The following is a 21,405-nucleotide window of genomic DNA, read 5'->3' on the forward strand; positions in this document are numbered from 1 at the left end:
TTAGAGCTTTCTCTACCTTTGTACCTCTTCCGTGTTTGGTATTTTATTATCAATTTGAATTAAAGCTTTTTCCTACTAACAGCTGTAAACTAGACATTACCATTTCATTGGAATAACTCATCTTCAGCACATCCACATTCCTTAAAAAGGAAATACTAAACTACTGTTCATCTAAACAGGTTTACAAATGCATACCTAAGACATACTGTAAAAGGTCATGTAAAGTTGCACCTTGGGCATTTTTAATATTCTCTTAAGTGATTGGTACAGATGAAAAAAAATCAAATGTTGGAAATCTGAAACACTAACAGAAAATACTAGAACTTCACAATCAGTCAAAAAGGCAAGATTATTGTTTTATGTGTAAACATTCATTAGGTCTCCAATGAAAGGTGAAACTTGAAACACTCACCTATCTTTTTCATTCACACTCTATTACCAGCTCTTGATTGTACTGTATCTTTATTGAACTGCCTGCTGATGTGCTGCATCAGTGTGTGCTGCATGGTCGCAGTCACATGACTATGCCAAGCCAGGAGGCACATTAGTACAGTATTGCATTATGATCCCAAATATCCCCCTTTTCATACAAAAAACAAAAAAATTGCATGCATTATCATTTACAGTGTGAGTTGCCCAAATTACCCACTATGCACACAACTGTTCTTGTGCATTAGCAATTCGTTATTCTCATCAGTCTTTCCACGTGCATTGCACACATTATCTTTAAATCATGCCAGTCTCTTAATGGTGCACATGCACATTGTCGTTGCCTATTCATCTGGGTGATTTTCCTTCTCCAGGGAAAGTCGTTCCCATGTCACACGTTGCCGCGTTAACTGTTGTTGTTCCATTTGCATTTTTGGGATGGTGTGGACCTCTGGGACTGATGGTTGATCTGTGTAGATGGCGAGCTCACATCGTCCCGATTGGCCGCCTGCAGTGACGGAACAGCTTCTCCAGCTGTGCATTTGTGCCTGTGGTTGCGACGATATATCTGGTCGTTCACTTTCACTGCGTACGATCAAGGTGACAACTGCTTTATGCGGGTCCCAAGTTGCCACTTGGGCTGACTCTTGTTGAGAGTGTTGAAGGTTTGTACCCTGACTGGCTCTCCAATGCTCAATTCTGGCAATGGTTTGGTGGTTTTGTCAAGATGAAATTTGGCGTTCTGCCATTTCCCCTTGATTTTGTCACTCACACCTGTTACTACTTCTGGCTTCAGTAGCTTTTTTGCTATTGGAAGAGTAACTTGGGTATGGTGTGACGGTAGTCTTTGTACTGGACTACTTTCCATGCCTTCAGTAGGTGTGTTTCTCCACTCGAGGACTGCCTTGTATACATCTGTGCCGGATTTGATCGATTTCTTTATGATTCCTTTGGCGATTTTCATGCTGCCTCAGTCCTTCCATTTGACTGGGGATAGTGTGGAGATGACGTATGGTGCTGAATTTCCAAATCCTTTATGAATTCTTCACTCGTGAACTGAGGGCCATTGTCACTCATCACAATGTCTGGAATGCCGTCACAACCGAAGTGTGCTTTCAGGCATTCTACAATCTCACCAGTAGTCATTGAAGTCAGCTGGTCTACCTCCTAGTAGTCAGAGTAGTAGTCTCCGGTGACAAGATAATCAGTTCCTGCAAGAGTGAAGAGGTCTACTCCCAGCTTCATCCATGGTCTGTCTGGGATGTCAGGTGTCATCAGCGGCTCTTTAGCTTGCTTATCTTGGTACTCGTTACACGCACTGCACTGGCTGATGTCCTTGATTTTATTGCTCATGTTTGGCCAGAAGAGCACTTCTCTTGCCTTCCCCAAACTTGACTCAATTCCTTGGTGGCTTGCATGGATGTGCTTCAGCATCTCCTCTCAACTCCTTAGGGATAATGACTCTACTTCTTTTGTACACAATGCCATCTCTGTATGCCCAATAAGGCTCTTGTAACCACAGGAGTGTCCTTGATGCTTTCAGGCCATCCTTTCATCACTACTTCTTGCAACACTTGGAGAGTTGCAATAAAAACAAGAAGTGCTGGAAATACTCAGCAGATCTGACAGAATCTGTGGAGAGGGAAGCAGAGTTAACGTTTCAGGTCAGTGACCCTCCATCAGAACTTGGAGAGTTGCATCTTGTTGGATAGTTCGCCTGATTTGAGCAAGGCGCTTGTCTGTCAGATTAAATGGGCTGAATTTTACCATCCCCCCCCCCGACGTCGGGGGGTCATGGCAGGGTGCCCGGAAAATACTTCCAGGAGAGGCCTGCCATGGGCCTCAACATCGGGAAGGCACAGCCCCATTTTACCGGCGGTGGTGAGGCCTCATGGCACCCCCCCTGCTGCTTGAAGAAAACATCATTGACATATGCAAATAAATGATAATTGAAGAATAAGTAGAATTAGAATTAGAATTAGAATATTACAGCGCAGTACAGGCCCTTCGGCCCTCGATGTTGCGCCGATCATCTGACCTACACTAATCCATTTACATCCATATGTCTATCCAATGACCACTTAAATGCCCTTAAAGTTGGCGAGTCTACTACTGTTGCAGGCAGGGCGTTCCACGCCCCTACTACTCTCTGCGTAAAGAAACTACCTCTGACATCTGTCCTATATCTTTCACCCCTCAACTTAAAGCTATGTCCCCTCGTGTTTGCCATCCTCATCCGAGGAAAAAGACTCTCACTATCCACCCTATCTAACCCTCTGATTATCTTGTATGTCTCTATTAAGTCACCTCTCCTCCTCCTTCTCTCTAACGAAAACAACCCCAAGTCCCTCAGCCTTTCCTCGTAAGACCTTCCTTCCATACCAGGCAACATCCTAGTAAATCTCCTCTGCACCCTTTCCAAAGCTTCGACATCCTTCCTATAATGCGGTGACCAGAACTGCACGCAATACTCCAGGTGCGGCCTCACCAGAGTTTTGTACAGCTGCATCATGACCCCGTGGCTCTGAAACTCGATCCCCCTACTAATAAAGGCTAACACACCATATGCCTTCTTAACAGCCCTATTAACCTGGGTAGCAACTTTCAGGGATTTATGTACCTGGATACCAAGATCTCTCTGCTCATCTACACTACCAAGAATCTTCCCATTAGCCCAGTACTCTGCATTGCTGTTACTCCTTCCAAAGTGAATTACCTCACACTTCTCCGCATTAAACTCCATTTGCCATCTCTCAGCCCAGCTCTGCAGCCTATCTATGTCCCTCTGTACCCTACAACACCCTTCGACACTATCCACAACTCCACCGACCTTCGTGTCATCCGCAAATTTACTAACCCACCCTTCTACACCCTCATCCAGGTCGTTTATAAAAATGACAAACAGCAGTGGCCCCAAAACAGAACCTTGCGGTACACCACTAGTAACTAAACTCCAGGATGAACATTTGCCATCAACCACCACCCTCTGTCTTCTTTCAGCTAGCCAATTTCTGATCCAAAGCTCTAAATCACCTTCAACCCCATACTTGCGTATTTTCTGCAATAGCCTACCGTGGGGAACCTTATCAAACGCCTTACTGAAATCCATATACACCACATCCACGGCTTTACCCTCATCCACCTGTTTGGTCACCTTCTCGAAAAACTCAATAAGGTTTGTGAGGCACGACCTACCTTTCACAAAACCGTGCTGACTATCGCAAATGAACTTATTCTTTTCAAGATGATTATAAATCCTGTCTCTTATAACCTTTTCCAACATTTTACCCACAACCGAAGTAAGGCTCACAGGTCTATAATTACCAGGGCTGTCTCTACTCCCCTTCTTGAACAAGGGGACAACATTTGCTATCCTCCAGTCCTCCGGCACTACTCCTGTTGACAATGACGACTTGAAGATCAACAACAACGGCTCTGCAATCTCCTCCCTGGCTTCCCAGAGAATCCTAGGATAAATCCCATCTGGCCCAGGGGACTTATCTATTTTCACTCTTTCCAAAATTGCTAACACCTCCTCCTTGTGAATCTCAATCCCATCTAGCCTAGTAGCCTGAATCTCAGTATTCTCCTCGGCAACATTTTCTTTCTCTACTGTAAATACTGACGAAAAATATTCATTTAACGCTTCCCCTATCTCCTCTGATTCCGCACACAACTTTCCACTACTATCCTTGATTGGCCCTGTTCTAACTCTTATCATTCGTTTATTCCTGATATACCTATAGAAAGCCTTAGGGTTTTCTTTGATCCTATCCGCCAATGACTTCTCGTGTCCTCTCCTTGCTCTTCTTAGCCCTCCCTTTAGATCCTTCCTGGCTAGCTTGTAACTCTCAAGCGCCCTAACTGAGCCTTCACGTCTCATCCTAACATAAGCCGCCCTCTTCCTCTTGACAAGCGCTTCAACTTCTTGAGTACACCACGGCTCCCTTGCTCGACAACTTCCTCCCTGCCTGACAGGTACGTACTTATCAAGGACACGCATTAGCTGCTCCTTGAATAAGCTCCACATTTCGTTTGTGCCCATCCCCTGCAGTTTCCTTCCCCATCCTACACATCCTAAATCTTGCCTAATCGCGTCATAATTTCCTTTCCCCCAGCTATAATTCTTGCCCTGCGGTATATACCTGTCCCTGCCCATCGCTAAGGTAAACCTAACCGAATTGTGATCACTATCGCCAAAGTGCTCACCTACATCTAAATCGAACACCTGGCCGGGTTCATTACCCAGTACCAAATCCAATGTGGCATCGCCCCTGGTTGGCCTGTCCACATACTGTGTCAGAAAACCCTCCTGCACACACTGGACAAAAACTGACCCATCTAAAGTACTCGAACTATAGTATTTCCAGTCAATATTTGGAAAGTTAAAGTCCCCCATAACCACTACCCTGTTACTCTCGCTCCTGTCGAGAATCATCTTCGCTATCCTTTCCTCTACATCTCTGGAACTATTCGGAGGTCTATAGAAAACTCCCAACAGGGTGACCTCTCCTCTCCTGTTTCTAACCTCGGCCCATACTACCTCAGTAGACGAGTCCTCAAACGTCCTTTCTGCCGCTGTAATACTTTCCTTGATTAACAATGCCACACCCCCCCCCTCTTTTACCCTCTTCTCTGTTCTTTCTGAAACATCTAAATCCCGGAACCTGCAACATCCATTCCTGCCCCTGCTCTACCCATGTCTCCGAAATGGCCACAACATCAGGATCCCAGGTAACAACCCATGCTGCAAGCTCACCCACCTTATTCCGGATGTTCCTGGCGTTGAAGTAGACACACTTTAAACCAAGTTCTTGCTTGCCAGTGCCCTCTTGCGTCCCTGTAACCTTATCCCCTACCTCACTACTCTCAACAGCCTGTACACTGGCACTGCAATTTAGGTTCCCATTCCCCTGCTGATTTAGTTTAAACCCCCCCGAAGAGCACTAACAAATCTCCCCCCCAGGATATTGGTACCCCTCTGGTTCAGGTGAAGACCATCCTGTTTGTAGAGGTCCCACCTACCCCAGAAAGAGCCCCAATTATCCAGGAAACCAAAACCCTCCCTCCTACACCATCCCACTTACCTCATCGCGAACAGCCATCCCACGCCAATATTCCGGCTGGTTGCTGGAAGTCCCGCGCCTTCGGATCTCCGTAACACTGATGGGGACGGGGGAGAAATGAAATTTTTAGGGCGGGGGTGTGCGGGGAAAACTCCTACTATTGGCTGAGGGCATGGTGGGAAGGGGTTGAAGGGCAAAGGTAACAAAGTTTGGGGGGTAAAGTTCGGATGGGAAGAAAATTCTTTTTGGTGTCGACAAGACAATAAATGAAGTGTTTAGTCATTGTGGGGGTGGTCACTTTAAAATTAAAAGTACTGGTAAGGGCTCGAAGCTGTTTAAAAATGGCACTGGCACTTGCACAGTGGTGCCAGACACCGTTGGTGTGGATGGTGTGCCCCCCCCCGCCCCCACTTTATGTCATCGGGGGGCGGGTGCTCCACCCCCCTCCATGCTAATGAGTCGCCACACGAAATATCATGGTGGTTCCGTGGCACTATCTTGGGAGCTCACCGAGAATGACAGCGAGCTATAAAAATTCAGCCCAATGTCTCTGCTGGGTTGATGACTTCCAGAGCATGTCAAGCTGCAGCTTCACATTGGATCAGGAACATTCTGTCATTGCATTGTCTATTTTCTTCATAGGGAGTGCTGCTCTTGACAGCATGTCAGCGATGTATATCTGTTTCCCTTGCTTGTATGTCACAGCCAGATGATATCTCTGTAACCGGAGTAACATTCTTTTCAGATGCTTTGGAGCAGATAGTAGCGGCTTGAGGAAAATACTTTGAAGTGGCTTGTGGTCGGACTCAGCTATCACTTTGTCTCTTCCAAGTAGGTATTGATGAAAATGTTCACAAGCAAAGACAATGGCCAGGAACTCTTTCTCGATCTGAGCGTAGCATCGTTCCATTTGCATTAATGCCCTGGATGCAAATGCAACCAGTTTTTCTTGCTGAATTAGGGTTGCTCCAAGTCCTGTCTCGCTGGCATCACACTGCAGGTTGACTTCTTCGTTTATGTCATAGTATTTCAGCAATGGCATTGCTTGATTTTCATGAACACTGCTTCTTGTTCTGTGCCCCAATACAACTGCATGTGCTTGGCAGTGAGTTAGCGTAATGGTCCACACTCCGATGACAAATTGGGCAAGAATTTTGCTAAATAGTTGACAAACCTAACAAATCATTGCACTGCTTTTAAATCTCTTGGTCGCCCCATCGCTGCTACTGCTCTCACATTTTCGGGATCCGGGCGAAGACCTTTTGCTCTCAGTACCTGACCTACTTGACTTCGGGCATCTTTAATTGCAATTTTTTCTTGTTCAGCTTCAAGTTCATCTGGTGAGCTCTGTCTAGCAGTTGCACTAGATTTTGATCGCGGTCAGCAATGACTTCTTCCATCGTGTCTCCGCATCCATAAACTAGCAGATCATCCACTATAGCTTCCACTCTGGGAAGATCACTAATTATCTCATGCTGTCTGCGTTGATACTCCTTTGGAGCCGTGGAAATGCCAAACGGCATGTGCAACCATCTGTATCTCCCGAACGGCATCCAGAATGTAGTTATAAAGCTGCTGCTTTCATCCAGCTTCACTTGCCAGTAACCATCCTTCGCATCTAGGACAGTGAAATCTTTGGCTTTACAAGTTGTGGCAAAATTCCTTCGCTGGCTGGCATGGGGTAGTGAGATCTCTTCAGAGCTTTATTTAGATCCTTTGGGTCAATGCATACTCTCAGCTTGACAGGTTGTTTCACTGCTACCATGGAGAGATTTAGGGTGAAATATAGTTTGTAACAGTCTCTCCCCAACAGTGATAAAAGTGTAGCTATTCATAGCTGCTCTGGTTTGTTAATCAAATCTATCGCAATTTTGTAATTCTGCCATTGTGAGGGAAACAACTGCCAGTTCTGCTTCATATCATCTTTCATTTCGATTGGCGCTGGGACAGGATGATTTATAGCCATTGTGTCTTGCCCAGTGCTTGCAGCACTTCTTTGTTCCTTTTCTGTGGCTTCCTGTGGCTTTTAACAGCTTTCAGCAGCTCTGAACATTCTTGTGTTCCTCTTTTAGTAGCTGTGCTTCTCCACAGCTCTTCAACACCCAATCTCAGCTCCACTCTGACACCATGTTACGAGCTCACAGGACAGCAGTCGTGTTTGTACTGTGTCCTTATTGAACTGTATGCTGATGGATGCCTGTAGTAAGTGCCTCATGGTAGAGGTCACATGACTATAGCAAGCCAGGAGGCACATTAGTACAGTATTGCATTTATATCCCAAATACATTCCATTATATTTCAATAAAATCATCTGGTTCCTTTGCTGTTGAATTGAATCTGGTTATACTGCACAGTGTGTTTAGCAACTAACTAGTAATTGCACATGAAAATACTTACCCATGTGCAGTTACTTTGAGAATCTTAATAGAGTCTTCTCTAAAGTCAGAGGAAGCTCCCTTGAGATCTGGTTGTGAAATTCTGGCACTTCTATTGGCATTTCAGAGTTTCAGCATCTGTTTTTCATTCTATAATAGCCTGACCACTTTAGCAGTAAAGAGACTGGAGCCATTTTCAGACCTGGGCCTCATTTAAATAAAATCAGTGGAATACCTACCCTAAAAGGGTGTCTCAATGCAGCTCATTAGGCTTAGGTTGGTGCAATATTGAGATGGTCTCCCAGCTGACAGCAAGAGGTTGCAGAGAGACAGAATAGTGAATGTTTGCAATTGCAGTGGGGAGACCAGGATAGCAGCAGCCCAGATTATTTTTGTGTGGCCCAAAGGAGCGCTCAGACATGTTAACCCCACCCTCTCATAAATCAAGAGACAGACTCTTACAAATCAAAAGATTTGATATAAAAATCATGAGTTGTTACTTTTTCAAACATAGATTGACAGTTGGCTAATAAACCTAATGAGTTACTTATTTAATCTCCACCAGTTCAGGGCTCTTTACAAAAATTATCTTACTGCATCTGAAAATGCTTTACAAAATACTTTTTAAAAATTCTACCTGTTATCAGTTGTGCATTCTGTCTCAACAGAGGGTCATGTTTACTAGCCTAGTTTGTGGAGTTGGTGAATGAGGCAGGTTTCTATGGGATATTCTATTTTGATTGATAGTTCTGTAGCCAAATAATTCCTAAAACTGGACAGTGATTATTTGCAAGGTGTATCAGTCCTTCTGCACATGTGCACTCGATTAGTCACATCCATGCATGTGGCTAGAATTCAGAGGAAACCTGAAGTGGGGCCTGCCAACGCAAGTTGCTTTGCTGAGCCTGGAACCTGAAACATCCTTGCTACCTGCCTTGCCTTACCTGAAGCCTGCAGAGCCAGAAGCTGCTTGCTGCCTGCCTTGCCTGGAGCCTGAATCACATTAGTGCATCTATAAGGAATCCACAAATCACTACTGTGATTAAAGCAGCAATCAATCCACAATCCGCTCATGTGTAACACTCCAAATTGCAAGCAAACAACTCACCAACTATACTAGTGGTTACGATGGATTACTCTTGATGTTAACCTGCAAGTACTATGAATACACAAAATACTACTGTGACCAGGCAGCAATCAATTCACAATTTAAGCACAAAGATTGATTTCCAGCAATACTACTATGAATTACTCTTGAGGTTAGCGATTAAAACAGCAACCAAGAACACAATGAATTAATATTGACGTTACCTATAAAGCAAAGCGCAGCCAAAGGTACCAAGATCCAAGCAGCAAGCAACTTGACCACAACACAATTGCAGCAACTTCAGGCTCCAGACACTCAACGATTCGGGCAGTAAACAGCTTAGGATCCAGGCAAGGCACAGGAAAGACAGACAGCAAACAGCTTCGGGCACCAGGCAAGACACAGACAAAGCAGACAAGAAGTAGCTTTAGGCTCTAGGCTCAATGAAATAGCATGCTTCAGCAGGCCGCACTTCCAGTGCCCTCTGCAGTCAGCTTTCCAGAGTACAGGTGCATGCACAGTCCAAATCCGGGTGTGCATGTGCAGAAGGACTGTTGAAAATTCCAATTTCTCAGAGCCCTGTGAGAACGTGATGAGGTTGAATTTGACTGGTAAATCGCATCTCCCACCATCAATTCGCAAGAGTTGGCATGTATATGCACTTCTGTTTCTTCTGTCCCCCCAAAATAATTAAAAACTTTCCTTGTCAGGGCCTCTTTGGCTGCATTACTAGTAAAATAGGTAAAGTTCAATGAGGAGTACAGGAGGGCAGGCCAGGAGCAGCACCAGGCATACCTAAACATGAGATGTCAACCTGGTGAAGCTATAACACAGCACTACATGCATGCCAAACAGCGGAAGTAGCATGCAATAGACAGAGCTAAATGATCCCACAACCAATGGATCAAATCTAAGCTCTACAGTCCTGCTACATCCAGTCGTGAACGGTGGTGGACAATTAAACAACTAACAGGAACAGGAGGCTCCACAAATATCCGCATACTCATTGATGGGGAGCACAGCACATCAGTGCAAAAGACAAGGCTGAAGCACTTGCAACCAACCATCTTCGACCAGAAGTGTTGAGTGGATGATCCATCTTGACCTCCTCCTGAGGTCCACAGATGCTCGTCTTCAGCCAATTCGATTCACTCCATGTGATATCAAGAAACAGTAAAGGCACTGGATACTGCAAAGGCTATGGGCCCTGACAACATTCCGGCTGAAGACTTGTGCTCCAGAACAGGCTGTGCCCCGAGCCCAGCTGTTCCAGTACAGCTACAACGCTGACATCTACCCAACAATGTGGACAATTGCCCAGGTATGTCCTGTACACAGAAAGCAGGAAACATCCAATCCAGTCAATTACCAGCCCAACAGTCTACTCTCAATCATCAGAAAAGTGATGGAAGGGGTCGTAGACAGTGCTATCAAGAGCCACTTACTCAGTAATAACCTTCTCACTGACGCTCAGTTTGGGTTCCACCAGAGCCACTCAGCTCCTGATTTCATTACAGCCTTGGTTCAAACATGTTCAAAAGAGACAAACTCAAGAGGTGATGTGAGAGTGACTACCCTTGACATCAAGGCAGCATTTGACTGAGTGTGGCATCAAGCAGCCCTAGCAAAACTGGAGTCATTGGGAATCAGAGGGAAAACTCTCCGCTGGCTGGAATCAAACCTAGCACAAAAGAAGATGGTTGCGGTTGTTGGACCTCAATCATCTCAGCCCCAGGACATTACTGCAGGAGTTCCTCAGGGTAGTGACCTAGGCCCAACCATCTTCAACTTCTTCATCAATGGCCTTCTGTCCTTCATAAGGTCAGAAGTGGGGATGTTGGCTGATGATTGCACAATGTTCAGCATCATTTGCAACTCTCAGATACTGAAGCAGTCCGTGACCATATGCAGCAAGACCTGGACAACATTCAGGCCCGCGCTGATACATGGCAGGTTACATTCGTGCCACACATGTGCCAGGCAATGATCATCTCCAACAAAAGAGATTCCAACCATCTCCCTTTGACAGTCAATGGCATTACCATCACTGTATCCCCCAATATTAGCATCCTGGGGGTTACCATTGACCAGAAACTGAACTGGAGTAGCCATATAAGTACTGCGGCTACAAGAGCAGGTCAGAGGCTACGAATTCTGTGGTGAATAACTCGCCTCCTGACTCCCCAATGCCTGTCCACCATCTACAAGGCACAAGTCAGGAGTGTGATGGAATACTCTCCACTTGCCTGGATGGGTGCAGCTCCAGCAACACTCAAGAGCTTGACACCATCCAGGACAAAGCAGCCTGCTTATTGACACCCCATCCACCACCCTCAACATTCACTCCCTCCACGACCAAAGCACAGCAGCCACAGAGTGCACCATAAACAAGATGCACTGCAGCAACTAACCAAGGCTCCTTCAACAGCAACTTCCAAACCCACAACCTCTACCACCTAAAAGGACAAGGGCAGCAGATGCATGGGAACACCACCACCTGCAAGTTCCCCTCCAAGCCACACAGCATCCTGACTTGGAACTATATCGCCATTCCTTCACTGTCGCTGGGTCAAAATCCTGGAACTCCCCTCCTAACAGCACTGTGGGTGTACCTACCCCACATGGACTGCAATGATTCAAGAAGGTGGCTCACCACCACTTTGTCAAGGGCAATTAGGGATGGGCAATAAATTCCCACATCCTGTGAAAGAATAAAAAAAGATTGTGCACAGCGCACACTTCAACCAGCTTTATTTTTAAATGGCAATTGGGGTCCTATGCATGCCATAAGCCTCAATGTGCATATTAAATAAGGCCTACCACATGTAACAGGCTATCTGCACAGCCTCATACAAATGGCAGTGGGAGGAATGTCCATGTCAATTTGAGGCCATTTCCATTCGGCTAATGCAAATTTGGTGAGTTAAAATTAACTCCATCCAGGTCATCAACAGTGGAAGCGTATTACTGGCCTGCACAGACGAGGCAGCTATCCCAATGCACATGACCATATCTACAAAAAGGGAACTTGATTTAAGTGAAGCCAGCTGGTACCCAGCAGTTAGAAGCAGCCCAACAATTCCTCTCCCACCACTTCTTGGCACCCTTGCCTCTTTATGAATACAGGATCATCAAGATTATGGATATCGACAGGGGCAGACTGCCTCCCCTGAAAGAGTATGTGGCTCTCTGGGTTCCCAAGGAAAAAAGTGGGGCACTAATGATGCAGAGCTCTGGAACCACTCACTGGAGCACTCAGGAAATCTTCCGATTTCCCATATGACCAGACCTCCTCCTGGCATGGAGGCAATAGAGGGCATGGAAGAGAGTAAGGTTCATGTTTAATATCCTTTGTTTTTCATTGCACACCTCCTTATTTATTAATTTATGCCAGCCTGCAGCATTTCAATCCAGCAGACTATAATCAACTTCTAGGAAATTTGTTCCTGGATCATCAGCCAGCAGAAAATCAGACAGGTCACAGTGCATGTCTGTAAAGTAATCTGCCCAATTATCCTTACATTTAAATTAACAGAAAAAAATCAGGTGGGTTCATCTGCAGTTGTGTGCTATAATTGGTCCAATTTATAGAATTTCACTGTGCTCAGGTCATTCGATGCAAATGTGCACAGTACTTGGAAAATCTGCAATAAGGTTTCAAGGATTTCTTACTGCAAGTGGTGTAAAATGCATTCCTTTTCTGATCCTCCAGTTGCCCAAGAGGATGTAGCATTCAAGCCAGCTATGCAGTCTAACCTTGCACCTCACAAAACTTACACTCTTACAGCAGCAAGCACCAGCATGGATATATTCCCCTGAGGTCAAGGTCTGTTAGTTATGTGTGGGTGGAAGCACTTTATGAAGGAATGAGCATGAAACGGGAAGAGGAAGTGCAGATGGAATGGCAGGAGATGCAACCTGCTGGCGAGAGAGCAATCCTCCATCATTTGCTGTTCCCAGTGATTCAGACTTCACATTTGCCTAAAACAGTAGAACTTCATGAAGCATTTGAGTGTGTCACAAACCCTGAACAGTTTGAGGACAATGATGGAGGAATCCACAACCAGATACTGTCGGGTACTATACGACTGTTGATGAAGCTGCAGGCCACTATGGAGAATACGGCTAATTCCAGGGCCGCCTCTAAGCACAGGTTGAGCTTCTCCGACAAAGACTACGACCAGTGCTATGGAGACCTGAGGGTAGATTTTCAGTTTTGGCAGAGGCAGAAAACAGGCAGTAGTGGAACGGTTACACATAATGCACTCTGTCTAATATGTGGAGTAGTGGATTGGCCACACATTATACACTCTGTCTAATATGTGGAGTAGTGGATTGGCCACACATTATACACTCAGTCTGATATGTGGAGTAGTGGATCAGTCTCCCATTATACACTCTGTCTGATATGTGGAGTAGTGGATCAGTCTCCCATTATACACTCTGTCTGATATGTGGAGGGGCGGATTAGTCTTCCATTATACACTCTGTCTGATATGTGGAGTAGTGTATCAGTCTCCCATTATACACTCTGTATGATATGTGGAGGAGCGGATTAGTCTCCCATTATACACTCTGTCTGATATGTGGAGGGGCGGATTAGTCTTCCATTATACACTCTGTCTGATATGTGGAGTAGTGTATCAGTCTCCCATTATACACTCTGTCTGATATGTGGAGGAGCGGATTAGTCTCCCATTATACACTCTGTCTGATATGTGGAGGGGCGGATTAGTCTTCCATTATACACTCTGTCTGATATGTGGAGTCGTCGATTAGTCTTCCATTATAAACTCTGTCCGACATGTGGAGTTATGGATCAGTCTCCCATTATACACTCTGTCTGATATGTGGAGTCGTGGATTAGTCTCCCATTATACACTCTGTCTGATATGTGGAGTCGTGGATTAGTCTTCCATTATACACTCTGTCCGACATGTGGAGTAATGGATCAGTCTCCCATTATACACACTGTCGGACATGTGGAGTCGTGGATTAGTCTTCCATTATACACTCTGTCCGACATTTGGAATAATGGATCAGTCTCCCATTATACACTCTTTCCGACATGTGGAGTAATGGATCAGTCTCCCATTACATACTCTGTCTGATATGCGGAGTAGTGGATTAGTCTCCCACTGTACACTCTGTCTGATATGTGGAGTAGTGGATTAGTCTCCCATGATACACTCTGTCCGACATGTGGAGTAATGGATCAGTCTCCCATTATCCACTCTGTCCAATATGTGGAGCAGTGGATTAGTCTCCCATTATACACTCTGTCTGATATGTGGAGTAATGGATCAGTCATCCATTATACACTCTGTCTGATATGTGGAGTAGTGGATTAGTCTCCCATGATACACTCTGTCCGACATGTGGAGTAATGGATCAGTCTCCCATTATCCACTCTGTCTGATATGTGGAGAAGTGGATTAGTCTTCCATTATACACTCTGTCTGATATGTGGAGTAATAGATCAGTCTTCCATTATACACTCTGTCTGATATGTGGAGTAGTGGATTAGTCTCCCATGATACACTCTGTCCGACATGTGGAGTAATGGATCAGTCTCCCATTATCCACTCTGTCTGATATGTGGAGCAGTGGATTAGTCTCCCATTATACACTCTGTCTGATATGTGGAGAAGTGGATTAGTCTCCCATGATACACTCTGTCCGACATGTGGAGTAATGGATCAGTCTCCCATTATCCACTCTGTCTGATATGTGGAGGAGTGGGTTTGTCTTCCATTATACACTCTGTCTGATATGTGGAGGAGTGGATTAGTCTTCCATTATACACTCTGTCTGATATGTGGAGTAGTGGATTAGTCTCCCATGATACACTCTGTCCGACATGTGGAGTAATGGATCAGTCTCCCATTATCCACTCTGTCTGATATGTGGAGCAGTGGATTAGTCTCCCATTATACACTCTGTCTGATATGTGGAGGAGTGGGTTTGTCTTCCATTATACACTCTGTCTGATATGTGGAGGAGTGGATTAGTCTTCCATTATACACTCTGTCTGATTTGTGGAGGAGTGGGTTAGTCTTCCATTATACACTCTGTCTGATATGTGGAGGAGTGGGTTTGTCTTCCATTATACACTCTGTCTGATATGTGGAGGAGTGGGTTTGTCTTCCATTATACACTCTGTCTGATATGTGGAGGAGCGGATTAGTCTTCCATTATACACTCTGTCTGATATGTGGAGGAGTGGGTTTGTCTTCCATCATACACTCTGTCTGATATGTGGAGGAGTGGCTTCGTCTCCCATTAGACACTCTGTCTGATATGTGGAGGAGTGGATTAGTGTCCCATTATACACTCTGTCTGATATGTGGAGTAGTGGATCAGTCTCCCATTATACACTCTGTCTGATATGTGGAGGAGCGGATTAGTCTTCCATTATACACTCTGTCCGATATGTGGAGTAATGGATCAGTCTCTCATTATACACACTGTCTGATATGTGGAGTAATGGATCAGTCTCTCATTATACACTCTGTCTGATATGTGGAGTAATGGATCAGTCTCTCATTATACACTCTGTCTGATATGTGGAGGAGTGGATTAGTCTTCCATTATACACTCTGTCTGATATGTGGAGGAGTGGATTAGTCTCCTTTTATATACTCTGTCTGATCTGTGGAGTCGTGGATTAGACTTCCATTATACACTCTGTCCGACATGTGGAGTTATGGATCAGTCTCCCATTATACACTCTGTCTGATATGTGGAGTCGTGGATTAGTCTTCCATTATACACTCTGTCCGACGTGGAGTGATGGATTAGTCTCCCATTATACACACTGTCGGACATGTGGAGTCGTGGATTAGTCTTCCATTATACACTCTGTCCGACATTTGGAATAATGGATCAATCTCGCATTATACACTCTTTCCGACAGGTGGAGTAATGGATCAATCTCCCATTATATACTCTGTCTGATATGTGGAGTAGTGGATTAGTCTCCCATGATACACTCTGTCCGACATGTCGAATAATGGATCAGTCTCCCATTATCCACTCTGTCCAATATGTGGAGCAGTGGATTAGTCTCCCATTATACACTCTGTCTGACATGTGGAGTAATGGATCAGTCTCCCATTATACACTCTGTCTGATATGTGGAGTAGTGGATTGGTCTCCCATTATACACACTGTCTGATATGTGGAGGGGTGGATTAGTCTTCCATTATACACTCTGTCTGACATGTGGAGTAATGGATCAGTCTCCCATTATACACTCTGTCTGATATGTGGAGAAGTGGATTAGTCTTCCATTATACACTCTGTCTGATATGTGGAGGGGTGGATTAGTCTTCCATTATACACTCTGTCTGATATGTGGAGGGGTGGATTAGTCTTCCATTATACACTCTGTCTGATATGTGGAGGAGTGGATTAGTCTTCCATTATACACTCTGTCTGATATGTGGAGTTGTGGGTTAGTCTTCCATTATACACTCTGTCTGATATGTGGAGGAGTGGATCAGTCTTCCATTATACACTCCGTCTGATATGTGGAGGAGTGGATTAGTCTTCCATTATACACTCTGTCTGATATGTGGAGGGGTGGATTAGTCTTCCATTATACACTCTGTCTGATATGTGGAGGAGTGGATTAGTCTTCCATTATACACTCTGTCTGATATGTGGAGGAGTGGATCAGTCTTCCATTATACACTATGTCTGATATTTGGAGTAGTGGGTTTGTCTTCCATTATGCACTCTGTCTGATATTTGGAGTAGTGGGTTTGTCTTCCATTATACACTCTGTCTGATATGTGGAGTTGTGGGTTAGTCTTCCATTATACACTCTGTCTGATATGTGGAGGAGTGGATCAGTCTTCCATTATACACTCTGTCTGATATTTGGAGTAGTGGGTTTGTCTTCCATTATGCACTCTGTCTGATATTTGGAGTAGTGGGTTTGTCTTCCATTATACACTCTGTCTGATATTTGGAGTAGTGGGTTTGTCTTCCATTATACACTCTGTCTGATATTTGGAGTAGTGGGTTTGTCTTCCATTATACACTCTGTCTGATATGTGGAGTAGTGGGTTTGTCTTCCATTATACACTCTGTCTGATATTTGGAGTAGTGGGTTTGTCTTCCATTATACACTCTGTCTGATATTTGGAGTAGTGGGTTTGTGTTCCATTATACACTCTGACTGATATGTGGAGGAGTGGATTAGTCTCCCATTATACACTCTGTCTGATACGTGGAGGAGCGGATTAGTCTTCCATTATACACTCTGTCTGATATGTGGAGGAGCGGATTAGTCTTCCAGTAAACACTCTGTCTGATATGTGGAGTCGTCGATTAGTCTTCCATTATAAACTCTGTCCGACATGTGGAGTTATGGATCAGTCTCCCATTATACACTCTGTCTGATATGTGGAGTCGTGGATTAGTCTCCCATTATACACTCTGTCTGATATGTGGAGTCGTGGATTAGTCTCCCATTATACACTCTGTCTGATATGTGGAGTCGTGGATTAGTCTTCCATTATACACTCTGTCCGACATTTGGAATAATGGATCAGTCTCCCATTATACACTCTGTCTGATATGTGGAGTCGTGGATTAGTCTTCCATTATACACTCTGTCCGACATTTGGAATAATGGATCAGTCTCCCATTATACACTCTGTCTGATATGTGGAGTCGTGGATTAGTCTCCCATTATACACTCTTTCCGACATGTGGAGCAATGGATCAGTCTCCCATTACATACTCTGTCTGATATGTGGAGTAGTGGATTAGTCTCCCACTATACACTCTGTCTGATATGTGGAGTAGTGGATTAGTCTCCCATGATACACTCTGTCCGACATGTGGAGTAATGGATCAGTCTCCCATTATACACACTGTCGGACATGTGGAGTCGTGGATTAGTCTTCCATTATACACTCTGTCCGACATGTGGAGTAATGGATCAGTCTCCCATTATACACACTGTCGGACATGTGGAGTCGTGGATTAGTCTTCCATTATACACTCTGTCCGACATTTGGAATAATGGATCAGTCTCCCATTATACACTCTTTCCGACATGTGGAGTAATGGATCAGTCTCCCATTACATACTCTGTCTGATATGTGGAGTAGTGGATTAGTCTCCCACTATACACTCTGTCTGATATGTGGAGTAGTGGATTAGTCTCCCATGATACACTCTGTCCGACATGTGGAGTAATGGATCAGTCTCCCATTATCCACTCTGTCCAATATGTGGAGCAGTGGATTAGTCTCCCATTATACACTCTGTCTGACATGTGGAGTAATGGATTAGTCTTCCATTATACACTCTGTCTGATATGTGGAGGAGTGGGTTTGTCTTCCATTATACACTCTGTCTGATATGTGGAGGAGTGGATTAGTCTTCCATTATACACTCTGTCTGATATGTGGAGGAGTGGGTTAGTCTTCCATTATACACTCTGTCTGATATGTGGAGGAGTGGGTTTGTCTTCCATTATACACTCTGTCTGATATGTGGAAGAGTGGATTAGTCTTCCATTATACACTCTGTCTGATATGTGGAGGAGTGGGTTTGTCTTCCATTATACACTGTGTCTGATATGTGGAGGAGTGGATTAGTCTTCCATTATACACTCTGTCTGATATTTGGAGTAGTGGGTTTGTCTTCCATTATACACTCTGACTGATATGTGGAGGAGTGGCTTCGTCTCCCATTAGACACTCTGTCTGATATGTGGAGGAGTGGATTAGTCTCCCATTATACACTCTGTCTGATATGTGGAGGAGCGGATTAGTCTTCCATTATACACTCTGTCCGATATGTGGAGTAATGGATCAGTCTCTCATTATACACTCTGTCTGATATGTGGAGGAGCGGATTAGTCTTCCATTATACACTCTATCCGATATGTGGAGTAATGGATCAGTCTCTCATTATACACTCTGTCTGATATGTGGAGTAATGGATCAGTCTCTCATTATACACTCTGTCTGATATGTGGAGGAGCGGATTAGTCTTCCATTATACACTCTGTCTGATATGTGGAGGAGTGGATTAGTCTCCTTTTATATACTCTGTCTGATCTGTGGAGTCGTGGATTAGACTTCCATTATACACTCTGTCCGACATGTGGAGTTATGGATCAGTCTCCCATTATACACTCTGTCTGATATGTGGAGTCGTGGATTAGTCTCCCATTATACACTCTGTCTGATATGTGGAGTCGTGGATTAGTCTTCCATTATACACTCTGTCCGACATGTGGAGTGATGGATCAGTCTCCCATTATACACACTGTCGGACATGTGGAGTCGTGGATTAGTCTTCCATTATACACTCTGTCCGACATTTGGAATAATGGATCAATCTCCCATTATACACTCTTTCCGACAGGTGGAGTAATGGATCAATCTCCCATTATATACTCTGTCTGATATGTGGAGTAGTGGATTAGTCTCCCACTATACACTCTGTCTGATATGTGGAGTAATGGATTAGTCTTCCATTATACACTCTGTCCGACATTTGGAATAATGGATCAATCTTCCATTATACACTCTTTCCGACAGGTGGAGTAATGGATCAATCTCCCATTATATACTCTGTCTGATATGTGGAGTAGTGGATTAGTCTCCCACTATACACTCTGTCTGATATGTGGAGTAGTGGATTAGTCTCCCATGATACACTCTGTCCGACATGTCGAATAATGGATCAGTCTCCCATTATCCACTCTGTCCAATATGTGAAGCAGTGGATTAGTCTCCCATTATACACTCTGTCTGACATGTGGAGTAATGGATCAGTCTCCCATTGTACACTCTGTCTGATATGTGGAGTAGTGGATTGGTCTCCCATTATACACTCTGTCTGATATGTGGAGTAATGGATCAGTCTCCCATTATACACTCTGTCTGATATGTGGAGAAGTGGATTAGTCTTCCATTATACACTCTGTCTGATATGTGGAGGGGTGGATTAGTCTTCCATTATACACTCTGTCTGAGATGTGGAGGAGTGGATTAGTCTTCCATTATACACTCTGTCTGATATGTGGAGGGGTGGATTAGTCTTCCATTATACACTCTGTCTGACATGTGGAGTAATGGATCAGTCTCCCATTATACACTCTGTCTGATATGTGGAGAAGTGGATTAGTCTTCCATTATACACTCTGTCTGATATGTGGAGGGGTGGATTAGTCTTCCATTATACACTCTGTCTGATATGTGGAGGAGTGGATTAGTCTTCCATTATACACTCTGTCTGATATGTGATGGGGTGGATAAGTCTTCCATTATACACTCTGTCTGATATGTGGAGGAGTGGATTAGTCTTCCATTATACACTCTGTCTGATATGTGGAGGGGTGGATTAGTCTTCCATTATACACTCTGTCTGATATGTGGAGGAGTGGATTAGTCTTCCATTATACACTCTGTCTGATATGTGATGGGGTGGATAAGTCTTCCATTATACACTCTGTCTGATATGTGGAGGAGTGGATTAGTCTTCCATTATACACTCTGTCTGATATGTGGAGTTGTGGGTTAGTCTTCCATTATACACTCTGTCTGATATGTGGAGGAGTGGATTAGTCTTCCATTGTACACTCTGTCTGATATGTGGAGGAGTGGATCAGTCTTCCATTATACACTCTGTCTGATATTTGGAGTAGTGGGTTTGTCTTCCATTATACACTCTGTCTGATATTTGGAGTAGTGGGTTTGTCTTCCATTATACACTCTGTCTGATATTTGGAGTAGTGGGTTTGTCTTCCATTATACACTCTGTCTGATATTTGGAGTAGTGGGTTTGTCTTCCATTATACACTCTGTCTGATATGTGGAGTAGTGGGTTTGTCTTCCATTATACACTCTGTCTGATATTTGGAGTAGTGGGTTTGTCTTCCATTATACACTCTGTCTGATATTTGGAGTAGTGGGTTTGCCTTCCATTATATACTCTGACTGATATGTGGAGGAGTGGATTACTCTCCCATTATACACTCTGTCTGATATTTGGAGTAGTGGGTTTTTCTTCCATTATACACTCTGACTGATATGTGGAGGAGTGGATTAGTCTCCCATTATACACTCTGTCTGATATTTGGAGGAGTGGCTTCGTCTCCCATTATACACTCTGTCTGATATGTGGAGGAGTGGCTTCGTCTCCCATTATACACTCTGACTGATATGTGGAGGAGTGGCTTCGTCTCCCATTATACACTCTGACTGATATGCGGAGGAGTGGCTTCGTCTCCCATTAGACACTCTGTCTGATATGTGGAGGAGTGGATCAGTCTCCCATTATACACTCTGTCTGATATGTGGAGTAGTGGGTTTGTCTTCCATTATACACTCTGTCTGATATGTGGAGGAGTGGATTAGTCTTCCATTGTACACTCTGTCTGATATGTGGAGGAGTGGATTAGTCTTCCATTGTACAC

General features: G+C 44.3%; 1 protein-coding gene across 2 annotated transcripts in view; it reads right to left on the minus strand.

Moving 5' to 3' along the window:
- The window catches only part of frmd3 (FERM domain containing 3), a 387,539-nt gene that overhangs the window by 211,550 nt on the left and 154,584 nt on the right, over window positions 1-21,405 (minus strand). The window lies entirely within an intron of this gene.

The sequence above is a fragment of the Heterodontus francisci genome, chromosome 4 (genome assembly GCF_036365525.1).
Source record: "Heterodontus francisci isolate sHetFra1 chromosome 4, sHetFra1.hap1, whole genome shotgun sequence".
Lineage (NCBI taxonomy): Eukaryota > Metazoa > Chordata > Chondrichthyes > Heterodontiformes > Heterodontidae > Heterodontus > Heterodontus francisci.